Raw genomic sequence first — 14,467 nt, 5'->3', positions numbered from 1 at the left:
TGAGAAAATGGAGGCTGCAGTCAGTCTCAGTCAGGCTCATTTGGAAGGGTAGATTTCAAGTGGACCCACAATATGATAACAACCTGAAAGGGCTTTATATAATGTGTATCTGCAAGATTAGAGTAAAAGTCCCTGTAAAACATTGTGCACCACAGTGAAAACTCACTCACCCAGCAGGATCTAGTGCACTAGTAACATGTCTTACACAGTAATACTAGGACTTATCCAGGAGCACTGACTGAGTCCTCAACAAAGGCTGCATGCTCTTTATCTGTTATAAACAAACAAACAAACAACAAATGACAATTAGTAAGGGAAAGAAAAGGTGTACTTAAGGGCCCACTTCTAGAAAAGGCTGGGAGAAATAAACAGGTCAAATGAAGTGACCTCTATAGAAATGACAGAATAATTGGCCACAGTTGCTTGTCTTGGACCACTGGGAAAACATACAAAAATCACATGTATGGATATAAAGTGTTAGGTTCAAGTCAGACAAAGAGTCACAGTTTGTTCATCTAAATTTACAATGGTATGCTCTGGTAGAAATCCAGGGCCATACCTCTCCCACCCAGCTCAAAAAAACCTTAGCAAAGGTGATCTTAAAGCAAAACCTAACATGAAATATGTGTGTGTTGTTGTTAGAGGGTTGTTGTTCTTTTTTAATCCCATTTTCAACAGTATGACCTATAGGCAGAAACAGAATTTACAGTAATACTGAGGATTAAAAGGAATGAGCCTTTTGTTTAGAAAATTAGGTAATCAATATGCCAAGCTTATTTTTTTTAATGTTTTAATTTTTTAAAATACAGCATGTCCGCTCTAGCTTCCTGTATTTGACTCTGATAATAAAACTTCAGTATGACTAATGCAGTTTAGCTAAACAAATTAGCAAACTGCACAGTTTATGCTGAGGAGAAAGTTTCCATTAGCCATAGTGATGCTCACTGCCTAGTCAGTGGCTAATGACTATAAATCAGGCTGAGGCTTACCTTTTGTGATAGAAAGACAGGAAGTAGTGGGCAAAGACTGCCTTGGTTTCTCCAAATGGAGACTATCAACTGCTTTGGATAAGACAGAAACAGAGATGAGCATGGGTCCATTTTCCTGGTTGCAAAGTTCCTCCAGTGTTTGTTAATAGAACACTAGTTGAAAGTCAAATGGAACTATGGGAAGCAAATAAGAAACCCTCAGAAGAACTCGCTTTCCTGGCTTCTCTAATTGCCCTTCCAGATCTCTGTAGATCTCAGCCTACATGTTATGGGGTATGTTATGAGTTGGGTACCCAACTTCCCCCCAAAAGATGGTGGATTCCTAACTCCCAATACATCTAGATGTGAACTTATTTGGAAATAAGGTCATTGCAGATGTAATTATTTAAGATAAGGAGACACTGGAGTAGGGTGGGCTTTTTTTTTTTTTTTTTTTGAACTGAACATGTTTATTTCAAGCTTCAGGTTCTCTTTTATACTTTGACAAAAGCATTAGGTTTTTAGTTTCCCCCACCCAGATTTACTGTTAAGTACAGTAAATGTGATTACATTGTAACTCGCTACATTTCTCAGTTTATTTCTTATCTTTCTAAATTCTGTTTGCCCCTAGCATCTTAAGATCACTAACTCCTATAAAGGCTTCTAGCTATTAATTATTCCTAAACCCTAAACTCAACAAACTTCTTTTGCCATAAATATTTCCCTCACAAACAGGTCTCAGACCACAATCCTTCCCATGGCCTCAAGCTGTGGCCTATGTGCTCATTCTGGGACATTGTAAAGATCCTTGAACAAATGTCAATGGTTACTTTATAGATTATTTTCTGGGCACAACTGTAGAAGGCTTTGTGCTTTCTCATGCTTCTCTCAAGCACCTTAACATTCTTTCCAGCCAACTAGGAAAGAACAAGTCAGAATCACAAGGCTTAACTCCTTCATCCCGGGGCCATGCCTGCAAGATGAGGAGAGGGGGTTGGGGCTGTGCCTCCATTTTGTCAGTAATGCCTCAAGTGGCTCCCAACATAAAAGGTCACATGGGTGAAAAGGAGACAACACAACTACGTGCTTTGCTGTCTGAACAAACTGAGTAATAGATGTGCAGTGACGAATCATTAGCAGGATATGAGAAGTAATCAGACTAGTGGGCTTTTGATCTAATATAATTGTTGTCCTTTTGAAAGTAGGAAAGGTGATGTGAAGACAGATACACAGGGAAGAGAGTCACATGATAGCAGTAGGCCGAGACTGGAGTGATGCAGCTGCAAGACAAAGAACAACAGGAATGATCAAAACTTGGAAGAAACAGGAGGGAGTCTTCCTGCAGACTTCCTAGGAAGCATAACTTGCTAACACCTTGATTCTGGATTTCTAGGTTCCAGAACTGTGAGATGAGAGAAGACACTTCTGTTGTTTTAACCACGCACTCTGTAGTGCTTTGTTATAGCAGATCTACAAAGCTACGCCAGGGTGTAAGGAGTTACACAATTTTCTGGAATTTGTCTGATGTCAGAGAGGCAGAGTATGAGTAGCAATGACAGAACTAGAAATCAGATCTGAGTTCTAGTTGTCATTTTGCCAATAAACTAGCTTTGAGACCCTCGTCAAATTAGTTCTCTTCTGCAGCTTCTGGAAAATGATTTCCATTAACCTATTGTTTTTGTCTGTACAAGTCACTAACTGCAATAGATCACTATGAGGAGGGGCAAGGAAGGCTGGGAGTGGGGGAGACCAAGTCAAGTTCTTCTTATCTTCATGTCAAGGGGGTAGAATGCAAGTATGTGGCAGAGGATGTAAAGAAACTCAGCAACTAAGTGAGGAAGATAAACAAAAGCATAATAACAGGGGAAAACTATATGAACCTGGGCATATAATCACAGAGAAGAAATTTTAACTACTTTTTATTCATAGCCCCAAATTTAATTATTTAAAGAAACTCTCGTCTGTTTGGAGTTCCAAAAGATTTCATGATTATGTCTGTTGAATCCCATGTTCTGGTACTAGAGAATATCAATAACATTTCATAGTAACTCATATTTTCATTTGAAACATCTAGAGTCCTTCCACAAGTCTGATGTTTCTCAAATTTAATCTAAGCCTTAAAGTGATCATGAAGTTGTTCAGTCATGTTTGACTCTTTGCTACCCCATGGACCGTAGTCTGCCAGGCTCCTCCATCCATGGGATTTCCCAGGCAAGAATACTGGAGTGGGTTGCCATTTCCTTTTCCAGTGGATCTTCTCTACCCAGGGATGGAACCCAGGTCTCCCACATTGCAGGCAGACTCTTTACTGTCTGGTCCACCAGGGAAGACCCTAAGCTAAGCCTTAACCAGGTTATTTATAGCATAGTTACAATCCACCTATTTTGCAACCTTTTCCAGCTTCCCCCAATCAGTGCGTGTTTGTCCCCATGGTCATTTAGTCATGATTCTCTGTCCAGAAAAGAAGGTGTCTGCTGCCTCCCCTCCCACCCTCACACATGTAGACAGAGACTCCCAGTGTTTCCCAGTCACTGTCTGAATGGAGAACAAAACTAGCTTGAGATCTTGAATACCTTAGCTGAGTCAGAAAGAGTCAAAATCACCAGTTTGACAAACCACTCTTCAGAAGAGGAAGATTTCACTCAAGGTGTAGTTATTATTAAGATTTCTGGAGGCTGTTTTAAGGTTTAATATTATGGCTATCCTTACAGCGTCACAGAGTAGTAGGCATGTTGATATATAATTTGGCCAGCAAAATGGAGAATTCACAACTGTCAGAAAGGGGGTCAGCCTATCAGCAAGTCCAGTTCTTCTCATAGTTGACAAATGCAGCTTAATTGGATAGTAAATTTCATTTACTTCTATTTAACTTTCACAGAGGAAGAAACTTAGATCCAGAGAGGTTTATTACTTACTCAAAAACATATATTTAATACATTGATTAATTTTGCACTGTTTCTCCATATTTTTATTGCTAAAATTTTTCTTTTCTTTTCTACCTAAATAAATGTTTTAGAAACAGTTGAAGTTTTGTGAATTATAAGCATGCAATTTTTTTTTCAAAATACAGAACAGAAATATAATAGAATTTCTGTATTTCTAATAAATAAATGAATAGAAGAATAAATTGTTGAGGAGGAGAAAGATTTTTACTACTGACTAAAAATTCATTACTAGCTATAATATTTTAGTGTTTCTAAATCCCTTCCTATTCCCTCATTTTTACATTTGACCCTTTTTTGACATTTGACATTCACTAAAATTTCATTCCCCTGAAATCACTACATTTCACTGAAATACTCTGCCCATGTGATTTAAATCACCCTATGTTTTAGGAAATGGAAATAAGATCTTATTTTTGCTACTGTTCAAATAGTCCACTGAAGCCCTAAATTAATTTGGATTTTCATATTCTTTGGAGACACTTGAAATTGTTTTTGTTCTTAACACATTATCATAGTAGTCATTTTAAAAATTATAATGATAATCACATCTGCTTAAGTTTTTCCTTCTCACCTCTACTAAGAGAAATATAAAATTTTTTTTCCCTTTTGGAATTCTGAGGCTAAAAGATACTGTAATACTTCCTATATCAATAAGAAACAAGACAAACAAAGAAAGCAGATATTAATAGAACAGAAGCAAGTATTAATACAGACTGACTTTCAAATTTTTTGTCTGCTTGTGTTTAACAACCATACTGTTTATTTTATTTGAATTTCAAAACAATAAATGTACTACTGATTTTTTCCTACCTATGTAGTGTAAGCTATTTATACTATCCAGATTTTTCTGGGATATGGACTAATGGTGCAGTCTTAAGAGCTTTAAAAAATTCTTATTTTATTAGTTATAATTCATTTATTTGTGTGGATTTTAAGTGAGAATATTTACACTAAGAGAAAAGTTTTCATTACTTTCAATTCCCAAACTCTGTAGCCACTGCTGGCTTCTGAGAATCTCATACAATTAAGAGTCAGTGCAGGTCTCCCATGCCTCTGGTGTCATTGGCAAAGCTTCCTAGAGAGTCAGAGGCGTCAAGTAATCTCTTGAAGGAGCAACTCTCAAAGAGAGACTTATAGGACAATATTTGAATCTTAGTGCACATGGAAACAATTACCAAATGGAACCATTTTTTTATGTTAGGTGAAACCATTGTTTTATAGTAGGCATTTTCTGTATATAAAACAGCTAAAAGATTTATTTTTAATTATTAAGGTAGATGGCTTAGGTGATGCAAACAAACTTTATTTAACACTTCATGGAGTGGACAGGCACCAGAGAACTGAAAATGGGGGCAGAAGGCAGGAAGCTTTTCTAGGATAAAAGACAAGGAATAGGGTAGAAAAACCGGAAATGGTTGTCTGGGATCACCTTGTCAACCAACCTTGTTTGAGGTGAGAAGGAATACATAAATAAGTATAGAACTCGTCTAATGGAGATGGACCCCATGGGGCCTTCCTGGAACAGGCTTTCCACATATCCTCTGCTTTATCTCCTCTCTGAAGTACCTAGTAACAGGTTTTTTTGATGAACACTACCTGAGCTATTTTACAGCTGTGAAACCACCATCCTGCAACCAAATGGAAGATCATGAGGACCACTGAGGACCATGAGCACATGGACCCAGGCCTCCTGGAGCCTAAGGACTGATGATGTTAACCCCTGTGACCCCATCCTGTTACCTCACCATCATGCAATAACAGAATTGTGCACAAGCCAATTACATATTCTACAACCCACCTCTTTCACCTGGCTTTTAAAAATTCTTTGCCAAAACCCTTCAGGGAGCTCAGGGCTTTTTAGGGCATGAGACATCTGTCTCTTTACATGGCCCTGCAATAAACCTTTCTCTGCTCCAAACTCTGATGTTTTGGTGTATTTAGCCTCCGTGTGTGGTGGGCACATGAACTTGCACTAACACCCACAGCTGTCTTGGCATTTGAAGATTAGCTGATTGGATATATTGCATTTCAGGTACAGAGAAGCATTTATAAGCAGATGTAAGTTACATAAGGTTCCATTTCTCAACATGGCACCCATAAGGAAGAGTACTTCCAAGTTGGCCTAGAAATTCATTTCAACAGAATTAATAATATATTTTTGCATTATCTCATATTCTTATAACATAAGCTGTAAAAGTTTGCTGATATATGTGGCATGTTAAGTTCGAAAACAACTCATAAACTGAACAAGCATTTGAAAATATGCTTGCACTCAATCTTGCTGGGACTTCTCTGCCCTTGGATGTGGGGTATCTCCTCATAGTCGATCCCTGTGCCGCACAGCCACAGATGTGTAGATGACACCACCCTTATGGCAGAAAGTGTAGAACTAAAGAGCCTCTTGATGAAAGTGAAACAGGAGAGTGAAAAAGTTGGCTTCAAACTCAAAATTCAGAAAACTAAGATCATGGCATCCAGTCCCATCACTTCATGGCAAATAAATGAGGAAACAGTGGAAATTGTGACAGACTACCTTTATGGGCTCCAAAATCACTGCAGATGGTCACTGCAGCCAAGAAATTAAAAGACACTTGCTCCTTGGAAGAAAAGTTATGACCAATCTAGACAGCATATTAAAAAGCAGAGACATTACTTTGCAAACAAAGGTCTGTTTAGTCAAAGCTATGGTTTTTCCAGTGGTCATGTACAGATGTGAGAGTCGCACTATAAAGAAAGCTGAGCACTGAAGAATTCATGCTTTTGAATTGTGGTGTTGGAGAAGACTCTTGAGAGTCCCTTGGACTGCAAGGAGATCCAGCCAATCCATTCTAAAGAAAATCAGTCCTTAATATTCATTGGAAGGATTGATGCTGAAGCTGAAACTCCAATACTTTGGCCACCTGATGTGAAGAATTGACTCATTAGAAAAGACCCTGATACTGGGAAAGATTGAAGGCAGGAGGAGAAGGGGACGACAGAGGATGAGATGGTTGGATGGCATCACTGACTCAATGGACATGAGTTTGAGTAAATTCCAAGAGTTGGTGATGAACAGGGAGGCGTGGTGTGCTGCAGTCCATGGGGTCACAAAGAGTCTGATATGACTGAGCAACTGAACTGAACTGAACTGAGCTTGTACTCCATATAGTATAATGTCATTACTATAAGATAACATTGGAGATATAAAGAAACCATAGTAAACATTCATAAAACAGAGTAAGTCTAGTCTCTCTAAATCAAACCATGGAAAAAAATTTACCCCTCTATCTTTCTAAATCAAAGTCAAATATATTAGGCCTTGGCAATGGCCCATAGAGTATTTAAGGCATAGATATCCACTCTAGAACACACAGGAACTCAAATAGGTCAACTAGCATTCAAGGTTCTCTTTTGTTTGTTTGTTGAAAACAATATGCCTAGTATTTACATGAACCACAAGTTATCTCAGAGACCACATTTTACATCTCCAAGTAGGGAAGTCAGAAAAGCTTACTTTGGAGTGATGTTACATATCACAGGTCTCATTTCAAAAGCAGTTCTTCAAGTAACCATGAATTGACTCCAGCAATTAAACGAAGAATGTCAAAGATTCCTTTCTGAAGCCCTGCAGTGGTAAAGAAATGCAAAAATGTGTTTAAAACTTACACGAATTCAGTGTTTTTCAGATGTTAAGATTACAATGATCCTTCCTTGCATAATTACTACAACAATTGATCTAATACTTTTGTACACTTTAAATAAAAATATATTATACTTCATTATACCTAATAATTGAGCTGTGCATATGTTAAGTCATTTCAGTCATGTCTGACTCTTTGTGACCCCATGGGCTGTAGGCTTCTCCATTCGTGGGATTCTCTAGGCAAGAATACTGGGGAGGGTTGCCATGCTCTCCTCCAAAGGATCTTCCTAACCCAGGGATTGAACCCATGTCTCTTATGTCTCTTGCATTGGAAGGCAGGTTCCTTACCACAAGTGCCACCTGGGAAGCCCAATGATTAAGCCACAAGGCTATAAATGCCAATTTCATATTTAAAATTAAATAATGTATTTTTCAAACAATATTTTGAAAAATATTTTCAAAGCTCCAATACTTTGGCCACCTGATGAGAAGAAATGACTCGTTGGAAAAGACCCTGATGCTGGGAAAGATTGAAGGCAGGAGGAGAAGGGGACGACAGTGTATGAGATGGTTGGATGATATCACCGATTCAATGGACATGAATTTGAGCAAGCTCTGCGAATTGGTGTTGGACAGAGAAGCCTGGCATGCTGCAGTCCATGGGGTTGCAAAGAGTTGGACATGACTGAGTGACTGAACTAACACTAGCAAGTGTATATTTATATAGATCATATGGCATGGTTGTGACTGCACCAGAAGATTTAAATGGAACAAGAACATCTCTTTCTCTCAGGAATTTGTGTACTGTTTTATTAACTAACGAATCTAATAGAACAGAATATTGTGAGCTTTTCTCTTGGATTCATTCAAAAAGTTACTTAAAGTAACTCATTTTGGACTGCATGCCAAGAGCCCAGCTCAGTTCTCTCACAAGGGGCTTATAAACACCAGCAGAAACAGGAAACTGCTGACACTGGCAGCACTTCGAGGAATTACCTTAATTAAGACATACAGCACTAAGAAGGGTTAATATTGTTTGAAAGTAAAAGCTTTCATGCCAATCGCAAGCCCACTCTGTGTACACCGCTGGGTCAGCACTGTAATTAAGAAAATTGCCTCTAGCGTGCTTGTTGGGTAATGCTATTATCATCCTTTTTTTCCCTTTTAACAAGAGTAAACTACTTGGAGATGTCCCCATTTATTCTTCTTGCTTCCACTAACCCCTGATCCCACCAAGGCCAGGCTAGTCTAGCATTTAAATGACTAAATGAATTACTTTATCATCTGTTCACCCTGAAGTCATCTACATATTTTTCTTGACTTCTAACCCACAGACTATTATTTTGACAGCTATCATTAATGCAGTGTCCCGAGTAACCACACATGGACTAAGACGGATGGTGAAAGAGCTGAGGAGTTGAAAGAAATGAACACCCACTCTCATCTTCCTCTTGATTAAATCAAAACCACCCAAAGCTATTGCACACAGAGTGTCCTGTGGCAGTGTCCAGTCATATTAACTGAGTTTTTAGTTAGAAACTCCATTCAGAAAGAGGGAAATAATCCAACTACCAAAAAGTAAACAACACAAACTAAATATCTAAAACTTCAAATTCTATAAACTATGATTATTCAAGTATGAACTTAGATAAATCAGTATGTGGTTAGAATGAAAATACTCCATAGTGCTCCACTGAAGAAAACATCATTGGCAAATTTAACAAAAAGAATTCCAGTGTCAAGAGACATAGGGTAAAATGATACAGTTAGCTAGAAAGTTTTGCCAAGCATCTTTTGAGAATGGGTTCTCACATGAAAGACTATGGTGATCGACTCTGATCATTTATATGGAAACCACAGTCTGTGGTTGCTTTATAATTGTGAAGTCATTACCAGCTCTGGACCCAAGCAGTTTAATTGCTTCTCTCTGCCAGGAAATGACTATAACTGAATTAGTAACTTAATTTACACTAAAGGAAAGACATTTAATGAACATGGCAGTGAGAACAACCCAGAACACAGTGAGCTACAAATATGATAAAGAAGTGAGCCAATGCGCTAAATTTTGATAAGATAGAAGTATACAACCAATTGCAGAGCCTACAGCGGTAAGAGTAAAATGGATGAGGAAGAATGCATGCTATTGACAAGGAACAGTTAAAACTGAGATATTAATTTTTACTCAGAAATGTTGTCATGCAATAAAACCTATTAAGAATGATTATCCTGGGATTAGAAAACAGGAGAAAGAATACCATATACCATATACCATACTCAGGGACTAAAATCTCCTGAGGAGAAAAACTATGGTGAGAGGAGATGAATAGAAAGTTGGAATTAACATATACACACGACCATATGTAAAAATAGATAATCAACAAAGAAGCACTGTTACACCACAAGGAAATCTATTCAATAATCTGTAGCAACCTATGTGGGAAAAGAATCTGTGTATACTTTGATGTATACCTGAAACTAACACAACACTGTTAATCAACTATAGTCCAAAAAAAATATTTTTAAAATGTTATATTCACATATGTAGGAGGGGAAAAGAAAAACTATGGGGCAGACAACTCCTATATGGATTTCTTTTTTCTGACATTTTAAGACTCTGGCAACATAATGTTTCCCAGTTCCTCCCTTAATTCAAGGACAGATATGAAATGAAAATTTATTTATAGATGGCTATAGAATCACTATGATGTTCTTTTAAAACTTATAGATAAAAATTCATCCAGAAAAAAAAGAACTCACCCAAGACTGTTTATATATCCTAAAACTTTGGAAAATAGACTAAATTCGTTCTTGAGAAAGCATCTAGTTATCTAATTAGTCTAACTCTAAAACATCTTTCTTAGAAAGCACTATAACAAATAAAATATTTTAGTAAATTTGAAGCTTCCTTATATTTATTGATTCTGCAAAGCATGAAAGACCCAACAATACCCATCCGCTGTTTTCAGAGACTTCATTAACAATTATTCAGATGAATAGAACCATCTTATTTATTTATCTGTCTTTGGTTGTGTCACACAACTTGTGGGATTTTAGTTACCCAACCAGGAACTGAACCCGGGGCCCTCGGCAGCGAAAGCACCAACACCTACCTCCTGGACCACCAGAAAATTACCAAGACATTATCTTATAATGGCAGCACTTTCTTCAGCTCGTGACAATAGCCTCTCACATTTAGCAAATTTCTCAACCAGCAAAAAAAAAAAAAAAAGAAAAAACCCACTAATTGATATCCTCCTAAATGTTCTAAATTCTGGATAGTTACTGGGATATACAATCACTCTTTTTAATCTCAAAAAGCTCTCTTTTAATGAGAAAAGAGAGATAGTATTTCCTTGACTTCTTTTCATTGTTAGGTGAAGAGATGAGTAAATAAGTAAATTAAACTAGTTTATCTTTCCGAAGCTGCTAATTGAGGTAAGTTCAAACAAAATACAAAAATTTAGTTTTGCAGATTGTAGAACTCTGAACTATCAGATGTAATTCTTGTTTGTCTCTTTCGGCCTCACAAATCTACAACTTCAAACTATTCATTGATTTCTCTTCTACCTGTTCACTTAAACAAGTAAATTTTATTGAGCACTTGATGTACTATATCTCTAAATGTAAGAGAAAATGAGCTCTTAGAAGAGATTATAAGCGGAAAAAAATCCAGTGATACATATTTTTTAGACACTTTAAGAGATCATTCTGTGGTCTAACAAAGAAATTTAGATTGACAAAGAGCCATAAACTTTTCAGCCTATGAGTATCATACTAAGTTATTCAGTAAGACTTAAATAAGAAATACTATTTTTTAAGAACGTAGATATTCAGATTGAAGCAATTCTTTTTTGTATTTGTAGCTTTTGTCAAAATACTTTAAAAATAGAATTAATGAGAAAAATATAAACTGAAGCTATTTTACTGAAAAGCAATATGATGATGATAATGATAAGTTCTAAAAAGCCAGACTAGGCCACAAAATTTTAAACTCTATAGAAGGCAAAAATTAAATTTAGAGTTCATTAGTTTGCTAGGGCTGTCATAAGAAAGCACCACAGACTGGGTGGCTGAACCAGTAGAAATTTATTTATTTTTTTCTAGTTCTGGAGGTTGAAATGCCAAGATCAAGGCATTAAAAGGGTTGGATCCTACTAAGCCCTCTCTCCTTAGCTTATAAATGGCTGTCTTCCAGTGTCTTTACCTGGGCTTTCTCTCTGTATGCCTGTCTTAATCTCTTTTTGTAAGAATACTAGTCAGGTGGGGTTAGGGCCCACCCGAATGACCTCATTTAACCTTAATTATACCTCTATAAATATCCTATCTCCAAATACATCACATTTTATGTTATGAGGAGTTAGAATTTCATGTGAATTGGAGTTGGGGGACACCAATTCAGTCCATAAGGTAGACTAAGCTATAGCATAAATTTGGAGATTATAAATGCTAGAAATATATTTGTATCTAAGAAATAAAAAGGAAAACTTTTAAGGTACAGAATGATTAATATTAAACAATTTAAAGATCTACTTTCAATACCTTATTATTTGATTTTGTAATACAACAGGTGTTTGTTCTAGTTTAAAACGATGTGCATTCTATAAAAGAATCAGGTTACTTTTTACTCATTCCTCATTAACTGGTTCTGGGCATGATGTCAACCTGAAGTATTCACTGCAACCCTCATCTTCTTCACCATCTTCCTCATTATCATGCTACCCCTCCTCATCGCCAAGGTAACATTTACTTCTTGATGTTGCACATTGTACTACACACACTACAAGCTCTATTTTGTTTAATCCCTGTATTAATTTTGTGAGTTAAGTACAAATCCTAGTCACTATTATAAATGAGAAAACTAAGATTTAGAGAGTTAAGTTATTGCATGAACACGCAAAATGAATAAACGACAGATGCTGGATTCATCTTCATCTATGTCCGAGTCTGGAATCCCTATACAAGACTACTTCTCATGACTGACGTAATAGACACACAAAGGAAAACCCATATCAACTGTTGAAAACAGAAATATTATATACAAATTGCAGAAACTTCTAAGAATTCTACAAGATATCAGTTCAGTTCAATCACTCAGTCATGTCCAACTCTTTGTGACCCCATGGACTGCAGCACACCAGGCTTCCCTGTCCGTCACCAACTTCTGGAGTTTACCCAAACTCCATCACATCCATCGAGTCAGTGATGCCATCCAACCATCTCATCCTCTGTTGTTCCCTTCTCCTCCTGCCTTCAATCTTTCCCAGCATCAGGGTCTTTTCCAATGAGTCAGTTCTTCACATCAGGTGGCCAAAGTATTGGAGTTTCAGCTTCAGTATCAGTCCTTCCAATGAATATTCAGGACTGATTTCCTTTAGAATGGATTGGCTGGATCTTCTTGCCGTCCAAGGGACTCTCAAGAGTCTTCTCCAACACCACAATTCAAAAGCATAAATTCTTCAGTGCTCAGCTTTCTTTATAGTCCGACTCTCACATCTGTACATGACTACTGGAAAAACCATAGCTTTGACTAAACAGACCTTTGTTTGCAAAGTAATGTCTCTGCTTTTTAATGTGCTGTCTAGGTTGGTCTTAACTTTTCTTCCAAGGAGTAAGCGTCTTTTAATTTCATGGCTGCAATCACCATCTGCAGTGATTTTGGAGCCCAAGAAAATAAAGTCTGTCACTATTTCTATTGTTTCCCCGTCTATTTGCCATGAAGTGATGGGACTGGATGCCAGGATTTTAGTTTTCAGAATGTTGAGTTTGAAGCCAAATTTTTCACTCTCCTGTTTTACTTTCATCAAGAGGCTCTTTAGTTCTTCTTCGCTTTCTTCCATAAGGGTGGTGTCATCTACACATCTGAGGTTATTGATATTTCTCCCGGAAATCTTGATTCCAGCTTGTGTTTCTTCCAGTCCAGCATTTCTCATGATGTACTCTGCATATAAGTTAAATAAGCAGGGTAACAATATACAGCATTGACATACTCCTTCCTGATTTGGAACCAGTCCATTGTTCCATGCCCAGTTCCCACTGTTGCCTCCTGACCCGCATACAGATTTCTCAGTATACATAGAACACACTGAAGTAAATCCAGTGCTGACCTGTATGAGAAAGAGAATGTAGCCTAGGAAGAGGGAGAAAGAAATTGAGGCAGAAGAATATTCTCAATATTTCCTGGATTAAAGTGAGCTGGAGACAAAGGATAATCCAGCAATGAGCAAGGAACTTGTCATGGTGTTTGTTCCCAGGCCAGTTCGCCTCATCACTGATGGCCAAATGATGAGGAAAAGAAAAAGGAAAACAAGGAAGAAAACTTCTTTAAAAGGAATTGTTTAGTTGCTCAGTTGTATCTGATATTTTTGTGATCCAGGGACTGTAGCCCACCAGGCTCCTCTGTCCATGGCATGTCTCAGGCAAGAATGCTGGAGTGGGTTGCCAATTCCTTCACCAGGGGATCTTCCCAACCGAGGGATATAACACATGTCTCTTGAATCTCCTGGATTGCAGGGGTTTCTTTACCACTGGACCACCAGGGAAGCCCTTGAAAAAGGGAGACATGATGATTTTAAAGCAGACTAAAATTGCAAAGGACTAAAATCACCATGAATGGATTCAAAACTCAAATTCTAATCTAGCATCAAAAACTAAAATCCAGTTATAAACATTTTCAAGTAAAAAGCAAAAAATGGCACCAATTCAGTGCCCCCAATAGGAGACTATTTAAAAATATATATCATATAGGCAATGGGATGCCAAGCAACTATTAAAAACTCTGATCTACCAGTTAATTTAAAAATATTGAAGTACTTCAAGGTAAGCTTTCCAGGTGAAGTGTTGATTACAAAACATATTTTGATATTATGGAATTCCAAATGTATAAATAAAATGTTAGTATGCCTATTACAGAAAAAAAATGATGGAAAATAAGT

This window comes from Ovis aries, chromosome 3 (genome assembly GCF_016772045.2).
Source record: "Ovis aries strain OAR_USU_Benz2616 breed Rambouillet chromosome 3, ARS-UI_Ramb_v3.0, whole genome shotgun sequence".
Lineage (NCBI taxonomy): Eukaryota > Metazoa > Chordata > Mammalia > Artiodactyla > Bovidae > Ovis > Ovis aries.
This window is presented reverse-complemented; position numbering follows the sequence as displayed.